Source organism: Podarcis liolepis, assembly GCF_965112155.1.
Source record: "Podarcis liolepis genome assembly, chromosome: 13".
Lineage (NCBI taxonomy): Eukaryota > Metazoa > Chordata > Lepidosauria > Squamata > Lacertidae > Podarcis > Podarcis liolepis.
In genome coordinates, this window is record NC_139573.1 from 9,988,286 (window position 1) to 10,011,619 (window position 23,334).

Below are 23,334 nucleotides of genomic sequence, written 5' to 3' on the forward strand. Positions count from 1 at the left end.
TACTTGGTGATACAACCAGCCTTGTACCAGATCCCAAAGTGAACTTAGCATTGTTGCTCACAGTAGTACAGACCTTTACGAAAATGCATCTACTTACATTGAGATCTCATACAGATCCACTCAGAAGCCAGTTCCATTCAGTTCAATGGCATGAGGTTGCAACACATGCACATTCCTGTTTCATAGCTGCTGTGATGAAAGCAGAGGACTCCCTATAACTTGTTAAGATATTCTTTTGCAATTGCTCTGTCATCCTTCTGCTCACAAGAAGAAAATGTCCCTCAATGCACTCTCATTTCAAAAATGCACACTGGGAAAATCTCTATTCTAAAGGAAGGGATGGAAAGAAGCTATAGGCCCCCATGATGATGATGATGATTACATAAATACACATTATTCATTTAAAAGTAGCAATATTTTATTGGACTCCAACATCCATCAGCTCTCCTGGCCAGCATTGACAATGGTGGGGGGGGGGTGACAGGCACCTCAACCCAGGAAGGTAAACAGTGTTTCCGTGCGCTCTGGTTTCTGTCAGTGTTCCGTTGCACCAGAAGCAGTTTAGTCTTGCTGCCCACATGACCCAGAAAGCTGTCAGTGGACAAACGCTGGCTCCCTCAGCCTGAAAGCGAGATGAGCGCCACAACCCCATAGTCTCCTTTGAGTGGTCTTAACCCTCCAGGGGTACTTTACCTTTTACCTTATCCTGAACGTATTTGACCTGGCCAGGCAATAGATGGGTAAAGGTAAAAGTAAAGGGACCTCTGACTGTTAAGTCCAGTTGCGAACAACTCTGGGGTTGCACGCTCATCTCGCTCTATAATGCCGAGGGAGCTGGCGTTTGTCCGCAAACAGCTTCTGGGTCATGTGGCCAGCATGACTAAGCCACTTCTGGCAAACCAGAGCAGCACACGGAAACGCCATTCACCTTCCCGCCGGAGTGGTACCTATTTATCTACTTGCACTTTGACATGCTTTCGAACTGCTAGGTTGGCAGGAGCAGGGACCAAACAATGGGAGCTCACCCGTCGCAGGGATTTGAACTGCCGACCTTCTGATCGGCAAGCCCTAGGCTCAGTGGTTTAGACCACAGTGCCACCCGCGTCTCATGGTTAGAGTCTAGTAAATTAAAATGTGTTTACTATCCCATTTTTATTGATTGCAGGATTGATTTGCAAATACCAAGCATGTCTAAGACAGGGGAGGGATTGGAAGCTTATATAAAGAAACGAGCGTTCTTCTCAAGGCTGGCAGTTATTAACTTGTTGGAAACTACAACGTGAACCTAGAGATGAGGTGAATCCCCCCCCCGGATTCGCAACCAAACACGATGGACCAAGCTACTTGAACCTGCTTCCTCCTGAAATACCTGGTTGGATTGTCAGCATGGTCCCTTGGCCAAAGATCAACTTTCCAGCATTGCCTTGTCTTACACAGTGAGAAAGCACTTTACAAAAACTTCAGAAGCACAGCAGCTAGCAATTGCTTTTCACTCTTCCCTAAAGTATGCATTGGGGAATGGGCACAGCTCAGTGACGGAGCATCTCTGAAGGAATATAGGAAGCTGCCTTATACAGAATCAGTCTCAGCATCAAGCCCCAGTTTCTTCCAGTAGGGCTGGGAATGCCCCTTCTTGGAGAACAACAGCAGTCAGTGTGGACAACACTGAGTTAGGTGGACTCAGGACAAGGCAGTTTCTCATGTTCCTGATCTGAGGAGCATTAGGATTTGCTGCTTACTTGATTGTTGTCCTATTGAAAGGAAACACTTATTAGATTGTACACATCCTATGCTACAAAGAGCTCTGTTTTGGTGCAATTGCATTTGCTTGTATTGGTCTCTCGCTGCCATTTCCCTCCTCTTTCTCCCCAAGCCCACATTAGGACAATTATTTTATTACACCATCCAAAATCTCAAAAAATAGTATGAAGTTTTTGAGTTCTCCAGAACTTTACATCAGGCTAGGTGAAGAGTTCTGAAGGGTTCAAAAGCTTGCACACTATTTTGTGGCATTTTTAGTTAGCCTAATAAAGGGGTGTTTTCACAGACAACCATCTGTATTTTGGATTTTTATTTTTTTATGAGGCAATACATTTAGTTTTTGTGTGACTTGGAGATTTCTCTTGGTTGTCACCTTCACAGTCAACACTTTTGATTGTAAAGGACAGAGACCAGGTTTTGTTTGGTTGTGGATTTTGTTCTGTTTTGTTTTTGCTTCTGCAGTTTTTCAAAGAACTCTGTACATTTATGATACTAAATAATCCATTCAACTTTAAAATGAGACTAAGAAGATAAGAACTTTCTTTAAACAAACACCAACAGTCACTCGCTTGAGTGAGTTATAAATATAAATCTTCAGTTCTTTGGCTTGCAACATAGCTTTGGTGATGAGCTTGTGATGTGAGCACAATAAGCTACTGCTCCTTATCTCAATATGGTTCCTGTTCCAAGTCACAACGCTGTACTGGAAAATAATAATCAAATTTTCATTTTGGAGGAACACCTTTGAGATGGAATCACTGTTAGGCTCATTATTATTGAGGGCAGTGTTATGTCCATGACTAGACCACAAGACAGGAAAGAACCAGGTACAAGGAAGTTTCTGATTCATACAGTAAAAAATGGATGCAGTTAGTTGTACTTAATGGACTGTGGTGGGAAGAGAGATGGTGACGTGCCAGGTTGGCAGAAGGTGGTTGAGTGGAGGAAGAACAGTTAAGATAATGCATATGTGCCTATATATTGTGCTCTCGCAGACTCTTTGAACTCTGTCCAGTCATGCATTACTGAATTTGGTGTGAGTCTCCATATGAGAATCCTTAAGGGGAATTTCTCAATCCCTTATTATATGCTGCTTCCCACTAGCTAAAACCTCTATATGCCCTCAGTGGAGAATTTCTCTCACACTTTCATAAGACTGGATCCTAAATTATGCTTGTCAGTTTGAATACACTGTGAAGTAGTCACATATCACAGACAGTTACTTGCATTATGCTTTTCTTTAGAAAACACTAAACCAGAAGATGAGTAGGGAGGTGGAGGAGGGAGACCTGTGACAAATTATTGTAGATACTCTAGTTCATCCTTGCTCTACTTCAGGATACCCTATTCCACTCACATCCAACTTTTCTATATCCACCTTGTAATATTCAGTTGGCAATACACTATCATTGTTTTCAAAGATCCTTTTCTACATTTTTTTTAACAAACAAACAAACACAATTTTGGTACTGTGGAAAACACTGGGTACCCCTAAATCTGCTAATACCGATCCTTTGTGAATGAATAGTGCTGTTTTGGCTGCATGAGAATCCACACAAACACACCCCTTGTACCTTGGAAATAGAGGGGACAACACCAAATGGCTATCATGGCCATAATTGGCCAAGGAGAAAAGAGGTGGTGAAAATTTTGAACTAGGGCAAAGATTTATTCTGAATGACTCATTCATAGAAAGTGTGACGTGGGTTCTTCAGCTCAGTGAAGAGGATCAAAGCTCTTCAGGTTTTTGTGCAGCTGGCCTTGCATTTCCCACCACTGTGTCACTTGCAGCACAATGGTAGATCCCGGCGTCCCCCATCTCCACCTTGCTGATGGACAGCTCTGTAGACAGGTTGCCTTTGTCAGTGTCCATCTCAAACCGTTCTTTCTTCTCGGTTTTAGAGTAACTGTAGATGACTATGGAAGGGGCTGCATCTTGGGCTTGCTTGTACCAGAAGACCGAATCATATGTAGAGAGTCCGTGTTTACAGGAGATCCGCGCTGTTTCCCCCAAAGAAAATGAAACTTCAGAAAGCTGAGAAGCATCACCACTGACATATTTGCCTGGAAAAGGAAAAACCATCATTGATCCATAACTCCATGGCTCTTCAACATGCCTCTCAATACCAGATGGCGAGCCTTCCAAGTGGGAAGAGTGCTGTTGTGCTGACATCCTGCTTGCAGACTTCCCAGAGACATCTGCTTGGTCCTTCTAAGAACAGGATCCTTGACTAGACAGAATATTGGTTTGACTCCACAAGGTTCGTATGTTCACATTTCCTTGGAATCTTCCATAGATATACACAATTGCCATGATGATCTTACTGAGTACAGTTAATAGTAATAAGTCAATAACTGTGTCTAATATCAGTTACACACCAAGAGTATAAAATTCTAAAAATCAGTAGCAATACATTTGATATCACTTAGCGACCACTAGCTAATAAAGGTTCAATTGTGTGAACACTTCAATTCCAGATCCATGTCAGTTCTATTACTGGTGGTACTGGTAATAATCATTGCCATATGGCTTCTCCTCCTCATAGTAGTAGGAATTAGCTTATGTTGGTCTTTGGACAAATGGAATCCACTGAACGGAGGATAGACAGAGAGATCCCAGAGGAAACAGCAAAGTAAGCATATTTCTGTGGAGTAGACATTATTAGCTACTTTTCTCCTCTTGTTACGGGTTAATATATTCTGTAAGTTTTGGAAGCTGCCTTATTCTGAGTTGTTCCCTTGTTCCATCTAACTCAATATAGTCTACACTGAAGGGCAGCAGCCCTCCAGAATTTTCAGACGGGGTTTTCTCTAAGCCCTACCTGGAGAACCGAGAGAATGAACCTGGTTTCCTTTGCATACAAAGCTCTACCACTGAGCTCCGTCCCTTCCCCAAATTACTAAGGATTCCCCAACTTACACAGCAGAAATAGCCCAAGGAGAATCCACTGAGCTGGGTGGACTCTCGAGGTCATTCTGAAGAACCCAGATGCTCTCACCAACAGAGATTCCTCCTAGTAAGGTCTGGAAATTCAGAAGAAACTAAGGTCGCCGTCTTCCCCAGTTCAATGAATTAGCAATGTGTGCTTTCTCTTTGCCTTTTTATTTTTGGCTCTCTCCTGCTAGTCAGAAGTAGAATTGTGAAAATCTTAAGTTAACACAGCTAATGAAGGGTTTTGTGAGGCAAGAATGACTCCTCATTGCTATCTAGTGGAAGAAAACAAAGATAGCAGGGTTGCTTACAAATTGTGTTTGTGGCTTCTGTCTTGTGGTTTTCTTTTGAGCAGATGGTTTTTTAGTTACATTGGGGTCACATATACGGGTGCTATCAGCTTCCCCTTAACAGATCTGACCTTATGCCAAGGGTCTCTCAACACTTTTTGGGGGTACATTTTGGAATCCAAGAAACTGTGGTGGACACCAGAAAGCACTTGTCTCACAGAAGGAAAAATGGATGCTCAGAACACACATGCACCCCATCACAAACCAGGTGAAACACTTAAGCAAATAAAGCACCCTGAACAAAAAAAACCAGGCAACCTTCCCAGAAACACCCCCTATCTATATACTTTTTCAGAAATAAAAAATTCAGAGGATCAGGGGCCCTTGATATCCACCAAGGGAGATTGCCTAATGGCGCCACCTTGGGGATCCCTGAAAGTGATGCTTTTAAATGCAAATGATGCAATGAGTTTCTAGGAAGACCAGAGAGAGTAGGCACAATCTGTTGTGTGTATTCTACATCAAAGGTGTTGATGTGTTCACAATCTACTCTTGGGTTTTCTTCTTTAACAGACTTGCAGCAGAGTTTCTTTTTTAGTTTAGTATCTTTATTATTTACAAAAATTTACACTGGTCGAATACAAATAAAGTAACATAATCCTTTCCTCTTCCAGCCTCCCAGACCTAATGCTGACTCATGCTCATTTATACACTGACAATTTTACACTGACCCTTATTGACCACATGACCTTAATAAAGGCACCTGTTTGCTCCGTAGGTTTTTCTGTTGCTTAGCAACCTGTTCAAGACCATATTCCAACCAAAGGTTGGGCAGGAGCAGCAAAGTTATGATAAGAGAGGTTGCCAGTTAAAGCACGACGCACACTAGAAATTCTTAAATTATTATTATTATTTATTAAATTTGTTTACCGCTCCCTACCTGCAGGTCTAACATTGTCCCTAAGGCTTATTCTTCTAAGAAAACCTCTGAGTTTTCTTTTTTCTCATCCTGCTAAGGAAAATGTCCTTCTACATTCTTAACTACAACTGTTTCAGAATTATGATGTACATTTTTGTTTTCAAATTGTGGGTCAGCTTGCTGCCTAAGGCTCCTTCGGGAACAAGAGTGTGATATAAATCCTACTAGTAGCAGTAGTAATAGTATTACTTAACTACTGTCTACATATTTTGGAAAGTTATTTCCCCATAAGTTCTCTATCTGTCCAGACAAGTCTTAAGATATCATAACTAAAATAGGCCCAATGCTTCCTGAGATCAAGGAGAAGGTTTTTCATCTCTGCTTGAATACTATTGGACATCATTTTGATGTTATGATGGCGGACTGAACATAATAATTGCTCTGATTTGAAAATGCCACAACCCAGTTTTGCATAGTGGTGCTTAAGAATGAGGAAGGGCTATCAGTCTATGTTTGCCAGCAATAGGACAATGTTTTAAACCAAGATGGCAGACTGCACTCATTTGTCACTCTCCTGAGATATCACAACTCTCATGTCCTTGGGGGAAGAATCTTCTTCAGAGGAGGACCACCCCCTCAACACACACACAAAGTACATGTTGCAGGGGAGCAGGCTGTGTCAATGGACACTGAGGCAGAGCAGGGGAATCCTGGGCCTTTTGGGTCATGGTACTCCAGTCTCCCCCATGAGATACAGACTCAGAGGCAGATTGGGCCAGAAGTGGGCCATGATGGAAGCAGCTCAACAGATAATCCTCACGTAGTATCTCTAATGGGGAGGAGAGCCTTGAATCATGCTGCTTCGCATCGTTTGCCTATTTGGCTGGCCAGCCCTCTTCAAGAACCCACCCACTTCTCTTTCCAAAAATCTGCATGAGCTCAAACCTTCAGTTCTTTGGCTTGCAACACAGCTCTGGTGAGGAGCTTGTGTTGCAGTCACACTGAGCCACTGCCCCTTGTCTCAATATAGTTCCTGTTCCAAGTCACAACCTTGTATTTGGAAAATAATAATCAAATTTTCAGTTTGGAGGAACAACTTTGAGGTGGGATCACTGTTCGGCTCACTATTATTGAAGCCAATGTTATGTACACAAGTCCATGACTTGACCACAAGGCAGGAAAGAACCAGGTACAAGGAGGTTTCTGATTCATGAAGTAATTAATGGGTTGAGTAAGTTGTACTTAATGGACTGTGGTTGGAAGAGAGATGGTGACATGCCAGGTTGGCAGAAGGTGGTAGAGTGGTGGAAGAACAGTTAAGATAATGCATATTTGCCTATATTTTCTGCTCTCGCAGACTTGTTCTGAACTCTGTTCAGTCATGCATTACTGAATTTGGTGTGAGCCTCCATATTAGAATTCTCAAGGGGAATTTCTCAATCTCTTATTATATGTTGCTTCCCACTAGCTAAAACTTTTGTGTGCCCTTCAATGGAGAATCATAAGATTGGATCCTAAATTATGATTGTCAGTTTGAATACACTGTGAAGTGTTAATATATCATAGACAGTTACTTGAATTATGCTTTTCTTTAGAAAACAGTAAACCAGAAGATGAGTAGGGAGGTGGAGGAGGGAGACCTGTGACAAATTATTGTAGATACTCCAGTTCATCCTTCCCCTACTTCAGGATACCCTATTCCACTCACATGCAACTTTTCTATTTCCACCTTGTAATAATCAGTTGGCAATCCACAATCATTGTTTTCAAATATGCTTTTCTACATTGTTTTTTAAACAAATGTAGAAAAACAAACATAATTTTGGTAGTGTGGAAAACACTGGGTACTCCAAAATCTGCTAATACCACTCTTTTGTTAATGAATGATGCTGTTTTGGCTTCTTGAGAATCCACACAAACACACCCCTAGTACTTTGGAAATAGAGGGGACAACACCAAATGGCTATCATGGCCATAATGGGCCGAGGAGAAAAAGAGGTGGTGAAAAATTTGAACTAGGGCAAAGATTTATTCTGAATGACTCATTCATAAAAAGTGTGACGTGGGTTCTTCAGCTCAGTGAAGAGGATCAAAGCTCTTCAGGTTTTTGTGCAGCTGGCCTTGCATTTCCCACCACTGTGTCACTTGCAGCACAATGGTAGATCCCGGCGTCCCCCATCTCCACCTTGCTGATGAAAAGCTCTGTAGACAGGTTGCCTTTGTCAGTGTCCATTTCAAACCGTTCTTTCTTCTCGGTTTTAGAGTAGCTGTAGATGACTAAAGAAGGGGCTGCATCTCGGGTTTGCTTGTACCAGAAGACCCCATTATAATTAGAGACTCCATGTTTGCAGAAGATCCGAGCTGTTTCTCCAGAAGAAAAGGAGACTTCAGAAAGTTGAGAAGCATTACCACTGATATATCTGCCTGGAAAAAGAAAAATCATCATTGTTCCATAACTCCATAGCTCTTCAACATGCCTCTCAATACCAGATGGCGAGCTTTCCAGGTGGGAAGAGTGCTGTTGTGCTGACATCCTGCTTGCAGACTTCCCAGAGACATCAAGAGTATAAAATTCTAAAAATCAGTAGCAATACATTTGATATCACTCAGTGACAACTGCTAATAAAAGTTCAATTGTGTGTACCATTCCAGATCTATGCTATTTCTATTACTGGTGGTACTGGTAATAATAATTGTCATCTGGCTTCTCCTCCTCATAGTAGTAGGAATGGTATTAGCTTGTATTGGACATTGGACAAATGGAATGGAAGGTAGACAGAGTGGAAGGTAGACAGAGAGATCCCAGAGGGAACAGCAAAGTATTCATATTTCTGTGGAGTAGACATTATTAGCTACTTTTCTCCTCTTGTTAAGGGTTAACATTTTCTGTAAATTTTGGAAGCTGCCTTATACTGAGTTGTTCCCTTGTTCCATCTAGCTCAATATTGTCTACACTGAATGGCAGCAGCCCTCCAGAATTTTCAGAGAGGGGTTTTCTTTAGGCCCTACCTGGAGAACCCAGAGAATGAACCTGGTGTCCTTTGCATACAAAGCTCTACCACTGAGCTCCATCCCTTTCCCAAATTTCTAAGGATTCCCCTACTTACACAGCAGAAATAGCCCAAGAAGAATCCACTGAGCTGAGTGGATTCTTGAGGTCATTCTGAAGAATGCAGATGCTCTCACCAACGCAGATCCCTCCTAGTAAGGTGTGGAAACTCAGAAGAAACTAAGGTCGCCGTCTTCCCCAGTTCAATGAATTATCAATGTGCGCTTTCTCTTTTCCTATTTTTTTCAGCTCTCTCCTGCTAGTCAGAAGTAGAATTGTGAAAATCTTAAGTTAACACAGCTAATGAAGGGTTTTGTGAGGCAAGAATGACTCCTTACTGCTATCTAGTGGAAGAAAACAAAGATAGCAGGGTTGCTTACAAATTGTGTTTGTGGCTTCCGGCTTGTGGTTTTCTTTTGAGCAGATGGATTTTAAGTTACATTGGGGTCACATCTGCTGCCAGCTCCCCTTAACAGATCTGACCTCATGCCAAGGGTCTCCCAATACTTTTCGGGGGTACATTCTGGAATCCAAGAAACTGCTCTCAAAGAGTCTTTTGACTCTGTTCAGTTGCACATTAGTGAATTTGGTCTACCAGAGGGTGATTAACAGATACACTTTATTATCATGTACAGCTGGATGGGGCTAGAAGGACTTGTAGTCCAAAACATCTTGTGGGCATCTGGTTGTTCCACTACTACCCCATAATGTAGGGTTGGTCAATGCAGTGCCCTCCAGATGTTTGTGGAAAGGTTTTTCTTCATCCCTTACCATTCCCCATGTTGAATGGGGCCGGTTATTTACAACTTCTGAAGGGCACAGCATTCGCTGTCCTTGCCATAATGGGACAATTAGAAGAAAACAAGGTGACATTTCTGACCTAGGCCAGTGATTCCTTCTTAATGACTCATTAAGTACAGTGGGATGTGCATGTGGCTCTCCCAGAAGTGAACCTTCAGTGCAGTGAAGGTTTTTGTGCAGCTTGCCTTCCATTTCCCACCACTGTGTCACTTGCAGCACAATAGTAGATCCCGGCGTCCCCCATCTCCACCTTGCTGATGGACAGCTCTGTAGACAGGTTGCCTTCGTCAGTGTCCATCTCCAGCCGTCCTTTCTTCTCAGTTTTAGAGTAACTGTGGATGACTGAGTAAGGGGCTGCATTTTGGGTTTGCTTGTACCAGAAGACCACAGTGTATGAAGCGAGTCCATGTTTGCAGGAGATCTGAGCTGTTTCTCCTGAGGAAAAGTAGACTTCAGAAAGCTGAGAAGCATCACCACTGATATCTCCACCTGTGGGGGGAATCAATGTTATTCCATGACTTCTCATGCTGAGTTTCTGACTGTTTATCATGCGTTGCTTGTGAACCCCCATCTCTCTCCAGCTGACTCTGTCTTTCTGCCTCTTACTTCATCATTAATTTGGTCATCTCATTCATCCACCCATCGCTCCATCTATCATTCTCAAGGGTCTCTCCCTCCTTCGGACATTTCCATTCTATGTATTATAGTCAAGTGATGGATTTTGCTACCCTTATGATGACTGCTAACTTGAACAGCCTTAAAATATGATGAAGCAAATTGATGAAGGGTAAGCTTATCAACAGCTACTACTATTAATTTTTCTTGTTTACTTGATTTATTTGATAACCCACCCTGCCTCCTAAACAATCCACAGCAACTGCTACCCATGATGTCTATATGGTCTCTAGCATACACCAAGCAAACATCATTTTCTTGGAATTGCAAGTGTGGAGAGCCCTGTGGCACTCAAGTCCTGTTTGTTGACATCCCATAGACACCTGGCTGGTCACTGTGAGAACCAAATCCTGGACTAGAGGCTTTTGGTCTGATTCAGTAGAGCTCTTAGGGTCACATTGTCTTGAAATCTCCTATAAATATGCACCATTTTGACCTTTCTGATTGCAGTTAATAGTCCTTCATCACTAACAGTATCTGATAACATCATATTATTATTATTATTATTATTATTATTATTATTATTAAAAGAACAATAGCTATACATCTAATAAGGGTTTCGTTGTGTGTCTCATTCCAGCCGTACATCTCTTTCTATTATTGGTGGTTGTGTTCATAATATTGAAATTGTAACTTGTCTCCTCCTCCTCCTAGGAGTCATAGAGGCATTATGCCTAGATTCTACTCTGCAGTGGATCAATGGAATCAACTGAAGTGAAGCTAGAGAAAGATCCCAGAGTGGATGTAGGTGAGTGTAGAGGAGACATTTCTACCTATTTTCTATTATCAACATTTTCTCTAAGCATAGGAGCTGCCTTATACAGAGTCAGGCCACTGTCCCATCTAGCTGTATTGTCTACACTGACAGCTGCTCTCCAGGATTTCCCAAACAGGGTTGATGTCAAGGTCCTGCCTGAAACTGGGGTCTTCTGCATGAAAAGGATACCATCTCCCACTGGGCTATGGCACTCTCCCAAATTTCTAAGGATTCCCCAACTTACACAGCCAAAATAGCCCCAAAAGAATCCTCCACTGAGCTAGCTGGACTCTTGGGGACATCCTGAAGGACATGGATGTTCTCGCCGTTAAGGATTCCGTCTGGTCCACTCTGAAAATTCAGCAAAGAAACTAAGGTTGTCCTCTCCAACTCAATGAATTCTCTATGTGTGCTTTCTCTTCTCCTTTTCGCAGCTCTCCTCTGACAGTCAGAAGGAGAATCGTGGTTCTTTTGTGAAAACAGGGTTAGAGGAAAACCTCAGAAGGTGAAGAGCCTTCTGTATTTAGTGAAAGGGGACTTTCCCATTGCCACCTGGTGGAAGAAAGCAAGTATGGCGTCAGTGGAAAACCAAGACTTTGGAGTGATTAAAAATTGTGTCTGCGGCTTAAAACCTGTGGTTTTCTTTAGAGCAGATGGATTTTTAGTTACAGTGGGTTCAGTTCTGCAGGTGCTATGACTCTATGCATGGTTATGACCTAATGGTTAGAGTCTCTGACATTTTTTTTTTTTGTGTGTGGGGGGGGGTAGATTGGAAAATATAAGGACCTGTTTCAGACATCACAAAGCACGCTTGTCAGATAAGAGAAAGCAGGGATACTCGGAGCATGCACGCACACACGTACATCAGATAAACATCATGCACATATCTGCAAACAAATAAAACAAGAAGAAAATACACAGATACACAAACATACATATGCATGTTTTTATATGCCTGAAGGAGGGTCTCCACCCCCATCGTTCTGCCCAGACACTGAAGTCCAGCTCTGAGGGCCTTCTGGTGGTTCCCTCACTGCAAGAAATGAGGTTACAGGGAACCAGGCATAGGGCCTTCTCAGTAGTGGTCCCCTCCCTGTGGAACGCCCTCCCATCATGTAAAGGGAACAAACAACTATCTGGCTTTTAGAAGACATCTGAAGGCAGCCCTGTTTAGGGAAGTTTTTAATTTTTTGATGTTTTATTCTGTTCTTAATGTTCTGTTGAAAGCCGCCCAGAGTGGCTGGGGAAACCCACCAGATGGGTGGAGTACGTATGTATGTATAAATAAATAAATAATTTTGTTGTTGTTGTTGTTGTTGTTGTTGTTGTTGTTGTCGTCATCATCCCAACCACAGAAAACCAGTGGCTTATGATTAGTTACAGTTTTGGAGGGCTGTTGTCTTCACACCCCGCTCATGGGATTCCTGTAAGCATCCGATCAGCCAAGTTGTGATTGTAGGTGTTTAGCATTTCCGCTAGAAGAACCTTAGATCTAATCTAGGCTGGGATTCTTATATGTTCCAAAACTGATGTAAAAGAAGAAGAACCAGACCTATGAGAGTCTGTAGGAAACTCCTGCAACTGGACTGATGCCACCACCTGGTGGGGGAAAAGGCACACTGCAGGCTAGATAAGATGCAGAGCCTTAATTGTTTCATCAAAATACTGTAGTCAGACAATTGCTGATTGGCTGGTTAGTTGCTTTAAGCCAGGCTTCTCCAACCTGGTGCCCTCCTGCTGTTTCAAACTACAATTCCCATCAGCCTGAACCACCACATCTGCTGACTGGAGCTGATGGGAGCTGTAGTCCAAGAAAATGCCAGGTTGGAGAACTCTGACTTAAAATAATAAAGGACAGTCCTGGTGTGTGAGCAGAACACATAGCTTAAGTATTATTCTCCCCGCTAAAAAATAAAGAACCCACGAGTGGTAGTAGAGCTTCAGCACAATTTAAACAAGTTGGAACATTCAGAAAAAAGCTGCTGGATAGCTAGGGGAAGATTCAAACATATGTACCCCACTCCCAAAACATATAAAACTAAGTCAAGTGTGTGTTGGAAATGCCAAATGACAGAAGGAACATTTCTTCACATGTGGTGGACTTGCAAAAAAGCTAAGGGCTACTGGGAAATGATATATAATGAGATGGAAAAGATGTTTAAGTTGATGGTTACCAAGAAACCCAAAGCTTTTCTTTCAGGAATTGTAGATAATGATGTTCCAAAAGAGCTGCTTAACTTATTTATGTACACAATGAAAGCAGCACGAGTATTGTATGCCTAAATATGGAAAGAATGTGACCTCCAACAAAGGAAGATTGGCTTTTGGAAATGATGGAAGATCTGGAACTAGCAAAATTAACAGTGAAAATTAGAGACCAAAATGACTAATAATAATAATAATAAAAATCCTTGAGTACTGGAAACTTTTTATTGCATATTTAAAGAACTACTATAGTGAGATGAAAATGTGAGCAGGATTTGAAATATGAGCAATTGCATGAATTATTAAGAAAAATGGGTTAAATTGAATGTATTGAACAGTATAGGCATAATATGCAGCATTTAAGGGTAAATATGGAAACGATGGAAGGGGAGGATAGGAAGTCAATTGATAAAGTAACTTATGGTTTATGTTAAGATTTGTAAAGTTTTTCTTTCTTTGTGAAAAATTCAGAAATAAGATTGAAAAAAAGAAAGAAAGGAATCCAGGGATTGAACCTGGAATGTTATTCCTGCTCCACCAGCGAGCAACATTCAGTCATTCTAGCATTGCAAGTAAGTTCAGGATCAAATCTCCATATTTCAGACTGGTTCGAAGTTAAGTGAATGGCGGTGGCCTCAGCTCCTTGAGCTTCAATGCAATTTGATTTCCCAGCTCATAAAGAATACACACTTTAAACCCCATTGCTATGCCTGCTTCTTTTGCATGTTCTCTGTTGACTTATCTCCCATGCCTCCTCCTGCCTGCCTTAGCTCCTCCTCTGCTCAGACACTGAGAAGAGTTTTTGCACAGGGATAGTCCCTCCTTGACACACTGTGTCACTCAGAGCACAGTAGTAGATAGCAGCATCTGCCAGCTTCACCTGATGGAGAACAAGTGTGCTGGATTTCTTGTCCTGTCCAACGTACACTGTGCTCTTTGGCTCAGCCCCTTCACCAGGATGCCCTGGGATTGCACCAGCAATATACCAAAGCCCTTCTCCTGGGAACTGCCGGTACCACTGGATCACATCACTTGATTCAGAAGAGAGGCTGCAGCTCAGGGTGTGTGGTTGTCCTTCAAATGCTCTAGTAGATCCCGGCTGCTTGACCTCTTGAGCCCATCCAGGGTTATCTGCAATTGAGAAGTTTCAGATTTACAAGATCTCGTATAGATAAAGGGACAGAGATCATTTTGTTTTAAAAGAAATATTATTAAGGTTTTCAAAATATTACAAAATAGAAAAAGAAAAAAAGAAAAATACAAAATAAAAATAGTTAAAAACAATTCAATCTTTCAGTAACTTATCTTTCATTTGCTTATTTCCCGGACCTCCTCTCGCCTCCCTTTTCTGTATTCCAGTTCAGTTTGTTAGTTCAGCAAATCCCTCCCCTCTTTGTTTATCCTGGTCTTCAATCTTAAAATATTTTAGCATTGGATTTTTACCTATTAATAGTTCATTTTCTCATATTCCCTTATAACATTACAGCTATAAACCACTTAGTTTCTATCCAACATCATTCTAACATTCATAAATTTTACAATATTTCTGTAGATAGTCTTTAAACTTTTTCCAATCTTCTTCCACCGACTCTTCTCCCTGGTCTCGGATTCTGCCAGTCATTTCTGCCGATAAAGGGACAGAGATCATGACCCCCAATGATTCCTAGGTCAAAACTGTAATGTGACCTAGCTCAGGGTTTTTCTGGGTGATCCTAGGAGGAAGTAGAAGTGACTTGCCTTTTTAAGAAATGGAAAGGTTAGAAATATGAAGAATGACGGTGAGAAATGTAATAAACACTGTTTGTTTATTTAATAAATGGCACACACACACAGAGAGAGAGGTCTTTCAGGTAAATGTGCACAAGGATTGCTGCTTGGATATCTGAATACGCTATACGTGCTCCCTTTCTCTCATGTCTCTTTCCCCTTTGAATGTTTTTGCTCTGCTTCTCCATTGTTCTACTTCACTGTGTCACTCACGGCACAGAAATAGACAGCAGAGTCATTCAGCTGGCTGGCAGGCTTCACCATGTTGAAGGTCCCCTCGTCTTTCTTGTCTGTCTTCTGCTCGGCTTTGAAGCCAAGAAGAGCCCCATCAGCTCGTGGGTCATAGCTACTCAGGAAAAGCTTGGGAGGTTGGCCTGGATGCTGAATGTACCAGAATAGAGCATAGACAGTCCCTTTGTAGGAACAGTTGAGCGAGATAACCTCTCCTTGGGCGACATGCACAGTGCCTTCTGTTTGGTCCACTGACTGTCCAACACTCCCTTCTGCAGAAAAGATTATGCCATAAGAGATTATGTTAGATGGGCAGGAAGACCAACCGATACATCAGTGGAGAACTCAAGACCAGCTCTGTGGTGCTTGGCATCTTGGGGCTATCTGGAATAGGGTTGGGAATTTTGTAAATCTTCTTCTACATTGTTGGTTCATTATAATTGTGTTAGTTTTGGTTCATTATAAACAAGACTTTTCTTTTTTTACATTTTGACTTGTTTCCTAATTTGGAGGTATAAGCTGTCTCTAAACATGTGCAGGAGTTTTGTGTGAAAGAGTGCCACACTTGTTGATTTGCACAGCTCGCCTGTTGTGTACAATAGTTCAATGTTGCATCTGAACAACTGCACAGCTCGGGTATTGCTTCACACCGATTGTACACTCATTGAAAGTAATGTGTTGTCTCACTGCCCACTTCTACCTCTTTTCCTTCTCCACCTGCACAGGTAACATAACACAGGAACATACTAACCTGCCTTACACAAAGCCAAACCATTTCCGACTCACACACATGTTACATTCAACCCACCAATGGGCTGTGTCATGAGTAAAAGTGTCACAATAAACACTGCATGCTTCTTTCAAGGTGCAAATGTTAACCCACTGAACCATAGCTGTCAACTTTTCCCTTTTCTTGCAAGGAATCCTATTTGGAATAAGGGAATGTTCCTTTAAAAAAGGGAAACGTTGACAGCTATGCACTGAATTAATGAGCTTTAGCCTGCCAAGATAGCCATGCTAATATGGTATTTAGAAAATGAGCAAAAATCAGAAACTCTATACTTACTTAAAGTCACAGCCAAGAAGATAATACATGTTGACATAGCAATCATGGTGATCCAATTTAATAGAAGCTGGCCTGACTTATGATTTATCCTCAGCAGTAAATCAAGTCCATCAGTAAGTTACATTGACTTGATGTTCTGCAGGACAGACTGCTAAAATTTGCCTTCCAGGAGGCTGGCTTCCTCTCTCTGACTTAACCACTAATGGTTTCCTCCTCTCAAGAAATGACTAGTCTGCCACTTCTGCAGGTGATATGAATTCCCTCCCCCTCAAAGCTTAGACTAGAACCACAGCTTTCTTCTTTGTCAGCTGTGATGTGTTTTGTGGATGAAAAGGGGAGAGAGGTGGTGAGTGAATCTGGGGAGTCGTGGCAGTGCCCCCTTGTGGTCCAGGCATGAACTGAAAACTGGAATATCGTGCATTTTGGAAAACTTTATTGGGGTTGAACAAGTTGCAGCTGTTTCAGAACAGATGGTGTCTTCATCGCTTCCAGCCTTGTGATCACGTGTTGTTTCCAAACCTTCCTTTCCAATTTAATTTTTAGTAAACAAGGAGAGCTGACAGCTAAAATTCTATGATGTTCTGCTCCATCCGTTGTATTGGATATCTGCCCAGAAGATGTCTGCCTGGTGCTGGGTGAATTTGACCATTGCAATTTGCCTCCGATCCTTGTTGTTACATGGCTAAATTCAGTTCTCAACATTTCCACATCCCTTTCTGATTATTATTATTTTTTAAAAGAAGGTTTCTCAGAAATACATCACTTCACCCTAATATATTGTATTTTTAATCCTATTTTTCACTGTGCATTTTTATATACACTTTACCCCCCTGTATCAATGTCTGTACATATTACTTGCTTGGAGAACTTCACTGCATTGAAAAAAATCACAAAAATGTGCATCTCGAAGTATGATTCTGTTTCTGTTGCGTATTCTGCAAGGGAAATGCCCCTTTATTAAAATGGAAAGGGGTCAAACCATCAGGTTGGATAGTTACAATGGAATGGTCTTAGGGGTGGGGTGCACATTTTTAGTTGCTATTTATTTATTATTATTACTTTGTTCAAGAAAAAAGGGGGGAAATCCCCTTTAAATACTAAAAAAACTGCACTTCTCTGACACCTGTAATTCTGTGTCATTCGTTGAATTCTGGCTGCTTTTGTCCATTAGACTTAGAGAATGTGCAAATCTCCAGCTTTGCAGAGAACAGGGGAGACTTGAGGGAAATAAGGAATGGCCAAGTTGAGCCCCTCAGTATTTTTTTGGGGGGGAGGGGGGAATCCTAGGCATCTTAACCAGATCCTATGCATGTCTGATATCCTCAGTTCTAATGCCTGCCCTTTTAGCCAGACAGATCTTACATCCAAGCTAAATGAGCAACTTGGATCCCTGAATACTCTGTTCTGTGTTCTGTTCTGCCTTTCTTCTTTGCAAGTTTTTGCTCTGCTTCTCTATTGGCCAACCTCACTGTGTCACTCATGGCACAGAAATAGGCAGCAGAGTCGTTCAGTTGGATGGCTGCTTTCTCCAGATTGAAGGTCTTCTTGTTCTTTTCATGGGTGGCACTGAAGCCTCGAAGATGCCCCTCATCAGATACTTCTTCTGAAAACTCTCTCATGAATAGCTTGGGAGCCTGGCCAGGATGCTGAATGTACCAGAATGGGTAGTTAGTCGCGAAAGATGACTGAAAGGAGCATTTGAGAGAGAGTTTGGATCCTTGTGGGATGATCACAAGACCTTCAGTTTGTTCCACTGTCTGCCCAACACTTCCTTCTGCAGAGAAGATAATAGCACAAGAGGAGATGTTAAATAGACAGGTGGACCAATGAACACATCCAAACCAGCTTTGTGGTGTCTTTTGGATTTCTTTGTTTTTTATAAGTTTCTGTATTTAGCCTTACTTCATTATAGTCCTGTAAACCTGTGCAACATTATTTCTAATGTCTTTCATTTGGGAACTTCAGCTCAATAACTGACTGCCTAGTTTGCACAAGCATCAATGCTGAGAAACTATGGAACGCATGGCAGTTCCATGCGATCTTCTGCATATTTCAAGATGCAAACATTAAGCAGGTGAACGGATGAGTTTGGTGCCAGTTTTGGAGAGCCATTGCCAGCCTATGTCGACCGTCCCGGGTTAGATGGACACCAATGGGCTGAATTGGTATAAGGAAGCTTTCTATGATTTATAGAAAATGAGCAAATGTCCAATGAAAGAAGATATTTTAGAAAACGCTACTCACTTAGAATTGCAGCCAAGAGCATAACACATGCTGACACGGAGATCATGGTGAGGAATCTGTTGACGTCCAGATCCACTTCAGGCAAAGATTCTTTCACTTAAAATGGATCCTCAGCACTAAGCCGATGCAGTCAGTACATTATGAAGACTTGGTGTTGTCTCAAAGTTGCCGTGGAGGAGGCTGGCTTCCTCTTTCTGACTTAACCACAGGTGGTTTCCTCTTTTGTGTAGTTGACTCTGCTTTCCCTTCAAAGGTGAAACTGAAGCCACATTTTAGTCCGCTGCGACCTATTTTGTGGGCATCCCCTGAGATGAACAAAAAGTGGGGAGAGGCAGAGAACCAAACTGTGGGTAACTGTGCCCCCTTGTGGATATAGGCAGCCCTGTTTAGGGAAGTTTTTAATGTTTGTTTTATTGTGTTTTTAATATCCTGTTGGAAGCCACCCAGAGTGGCTGGGAAGGCCTGGCCAGATGGGTGGGGTATAAGTAATAAGTTGTTGTTGTTGTTCAGGTGAAAAAACTAAATCTATGTAACTGGAACCTATGCATGTCTTAGCCAGGGGTCAGCAAACTTTTTCAGCAGGGGGCCGGTCCACTGTCCCTCAGACCTTGTGGGGGGCCGGCCTATTATTTTTTGGGGGGGATTAAATGAATTCCTATACCCCATAAATAACCCAGAGATGCATTTTAAATAAAAGCACACATTCTACTCATGTAAAAACACGCTGATTCCTGGACCGTCCGCGGGCCGGATTGAGAAGGTGATTGGGCCAGATCCTGCCCCCGGGCCTTAGTTTAGTTTGCCTACCCATGTCTTAGGCCATCAGATCCTATGTAAGTAGCCTGGGGGGGGCAGGGGAGAGAGACAATTGAGAATGATACTTTTTCCTTCGGTGATAAGCACAGTGTCTTCTGTATGTTTCACTCACTGTCCAACTCTGGCACCAGATATTATGATAGATGGGGAGAAGGAATATTTCTTTTTTTGTGGAGCTCTTATAATTTTCCCTCTTCCCCTTTCCTTCCTTATACCCTTCTAAGCATGTGCACTTTTAAGTTCGAATCTTTTGTTTTGTGGAAAGGGTAGTATTAGGCTTGTTTCTACATTCTACAACACTGGCACAAGCTGTCTCTACACATCACACAGTGTTTTGCATGGGGGAAAAGAACACTTCTCAAATTGCACAGTTCAGCTGTTGTTTTACACTCACTGAACATTACATGAGCACAGTTGTTGAGTTGTGCAGCTCAGCTGTTCTGTACATATAGTGTCAACACACTGAAGGTTACACCAAAGGAACTTCATGAGTTTGTAGCTTCTGTAAAATCTAACCTGTGTTGATTTCACCGTTAATGCACACTAGAAACCCCGCTTGCACACTGCACTTGCTTCTCTTGAGTGTTGTCTGTTGACTTATCTCCCATGCCTCCTCCTGCCTGCCTTAGCTCCTCCTCTGCTCAGACACTGAGAAGAGTTTTTGCACAGGGAAAGTCCCTCCCTGACACACTGTGTCACTCAGAGCACAGTAGTAGACAGCAGCATCTGCCAGCTTCACCTGATGGAGAACAAGTGTGTTGGATTTCTTGTCCTGTCCAACATACACTGTGCTCTTTGGATCAGCCCCTTCACCAGGAATCCCTGGATATCCACCAGCAATATACCGAAGTCCTTCTCCTGGGAACTGCCGGTACCACTGGATCATATCACTTGACGCAGAAGAGAGGCTGCAGCTGAGGTTGTATGGTTTTCTGTCAAGTGCTGTAGCCAATCCTGGCTGGATGACCTCTTGAGCCCATGCAGGGTTACCTGCAACGAAATTCACAAAGAGCCATTTAGAAAGTCCATACACATGAAATTTGACAACTCTGGTATAGGGATGAGTTCATGATCAATGAAGGTTCAAGCCTTAAATTTCATCTTGCCTGCCTCCAGATAACGACATTTCTGGGTGATTCTGGCAGAAGGAATTAGAAGCTGCCTAGGTGTTTTAAACAGCAGCGCTAGCGACTGCCATAAATCCTGTCCCATAAGCCTAATTTGAAACCACATGAAGAATATCGTGCACCAATTTGGGGGGATCTATTTTGGCTGGAGCAGAGAAGCAGTGCTCCACAGCAGACAGTCCTGAGGTCCTAGCTGGCTTTGAGATTCCATGATGTTTACCAAGATTCCTCTTCGGTAGATCTCTGTCTGATCACTGAGGTTGTTGACCACTGTCAGTGGTCCCTGCTGGCTCAGATGCGCAACAAAGATCCACCAGGATCAGTATTATGGGTCCAATTTTAAAGAACTGTCTTCCAGCTGAGGTCAGACAGGACCCATCCCCATGGAACTTTGGGTGCCTAATGAAGATTTCACTTATTCCAGCTAGTGTTTTAACTGAAATCAGTTTTTTTGGAACTTTTTCTGTATCATATTTCTTGTCCACCTAGAAATAATCATAGTTAAGTGGTATATAAAAAGTCTGAATAAAAATAAAATAATGAAAATTATTTCATGAGGAAAAAGAAAGAAGGGTTGACAGCTAAGTTTTTATCATGTTATCCAGCTCTGAAACACACACCCACACCCTGCAACATTCCTAATTCTATGTCTTTCATTAAATTCTGAATGATTTTGTCAATTAGACTTGGAGCATGTGCATATCTTGAGCTTTAAAGAGAGCAAGGGAGAGTGAGCAAAACATCAAATGCCCATGTTGGGTCCCTTGGTTTTCAAGAACTAATTGGGGGGGGGGTGTAAATATAAGCATGTCTTTTGCCATCAGATCTAATGCAAGTTCTCCAGTGCTACAGAGATCTTCCAAGGATATGAGCACAGGATTGCAGCTTGGATCCCTGGATTTCCTTTGAGTGCTCCTGTGTTTTTCCCCTTTGTATGTTTTTGTTCTGCTTCTCTACCGGCCAGCCTCACTGTGTCAGTCACGGCACAGAAATAGACAGCAGAGTCGTTCAGCTGGCTGGCAGCTTTCTCCAGGTTGAAGGTCTTCGGAGTCTTTTTGTGGGCAGCACTGAAGTCTCGAAGATTTCCCTCATCAGAGTCATCTTTTCCAAAATCCCTCAGGAAAAGCCTGGGAGGCTGGCCAGGATCTTGAATGTACCAGAATGGATAGATGACGCCTGACAAGTCATAGGTGCAGTTCAGAGTCACTTTTTTTCCTTGGGTGATGGTCACAGTGCCTTCTGTTTGCTTTACTGATTCTTCAATACTCTCCTCTACAGAGAAGATAAAGGTAAGATGTGAGATGGGCAGCTGGACTGGCTGATAAATCAGTGGACAACCCCAGACCACTTCTTGGCATCTTCTTTTAAAAAAGCATTTGGGGATGGGAGTTGTGCAACATTCCCCCTTCAGTTTCACTTCATTAAGGTCTTGCAAACCTATGCAACTTTATTTTTGAACCTTTTCATTTCAGGATAAGGCAATATAAAGCTTCTTTCTGCTTTACACTGAACACAGATCCAGGATGTCTCTGAATGTTTACAAGCTCTTTGTGTGATAGAATGTACGCTTCTTGGTTTGTGCAGTTCAACTGTTTTGTGTTCAAAGACTGTTCACTCATTGAAAGTGATGTGTGAGCACCCTTATTGTCTCTCTGCCCTTCCCTTTACATTTTTCTCCTTCTCCCTCCACAAGCCTAACATATCTTAGAAACCTAACAAGCTGCCTCATATTGAGTTTGGTATGAGCCTTCAATGTGGCCCTCAGTGCAAATCCATACATTGTTTACATTCAAACAGACTGCAAAGACTGTAAAATGATCAATGTTAAGAAACTATGTTAACATACATTGATCTTCTGTGGTCTTCTGCACGCTTGTTTCAAGTTGCAGACATTAATGGGGTGAACTGGGTGAGTTTTAGCGGTCAAGATGCTAGATATTCGTAGGCACTGTTAGACTCTCTGCCCGACCAAGTACATTGAGTTAGACAAGAAGATGAACTCATATGAAGTCTCAGAGGTATTTTAGACAAAGGGTGGAAGGCAAGGAGAGAAGAGATCAGTTGTGAGGAATCTGGTGATCCCATGGATGTTGCTGGAGTCAACCCCCACGAGACCCGGCCAGCATTGAAGATGGCCACCAAGGGTTGAAGTTGTAGTTCAACAACATCTGGAGGACAACAGATTCCCCATTCCTTGGGTGAATGCAGCCATTGGTGAAAACAGCCCCAACAGTTGGTGCAAATTCTGAAGAAGCAATGATTTAAGGATTGTAGTTTTGTGGTACAGCATCCATGCAGAAGGTCTCAGGTTCATTCCACAATGACACTTCCTGGTTGCACAGAGAGAGATCTCTTCCTGAAACCTCCAGAGATAATATTATACAGCCCTGAATTAGATGGACCCCAAAGGGCTGAATAGGGTGTCTACATTCCCACGATGTTTGAAAGAAATGAGCACAAATCCAAAGAAATTGGGATGCTAAATATTCTACTTACGTAAAATTATAGCCAGGAACACAAGACATGCTGGTGTGGAGTTCATGGTGAGGAATTTGTCCTCTTCTAGGTTGAATTTATGAGAAGCTGATCTGGCTTCAGATCTATCCTAAGTCATAAGGCAACTATTCCCGTCGCTTACAATGTTCTGCAGCACAGAGGACTAAAAGTTGCCATACAAGATGTTGGCGTCTTTTG

General features: G+C 42.3%; 1 long non-coding RNA gene and 1 gene segment (V, D, J or C); one reads left to right on the forward strand and one right to left on the reverse strand.

Annotated features, from left to right (window-relative positions):
- LOC310691403 (T cell receptor alpha chain MC.7.G5-like) overlaps window positions 1–23,334 on the reverse strand; it is a 114,556-nt gene that overhangs the window by 67,148 nt on the left and 24,074 nt on the right.
- Window positions 10,524–11,721, forward strand: LOC310691491. Its single transcript, XR_014518521.1, has 3 exons — window positions 10,524–10,539; window positions 11,082–11,175; window positions 11,619–11,721. It is a non-coding gene; the product is annotated as an uncharacterized lncRNA (long non-coding RNA).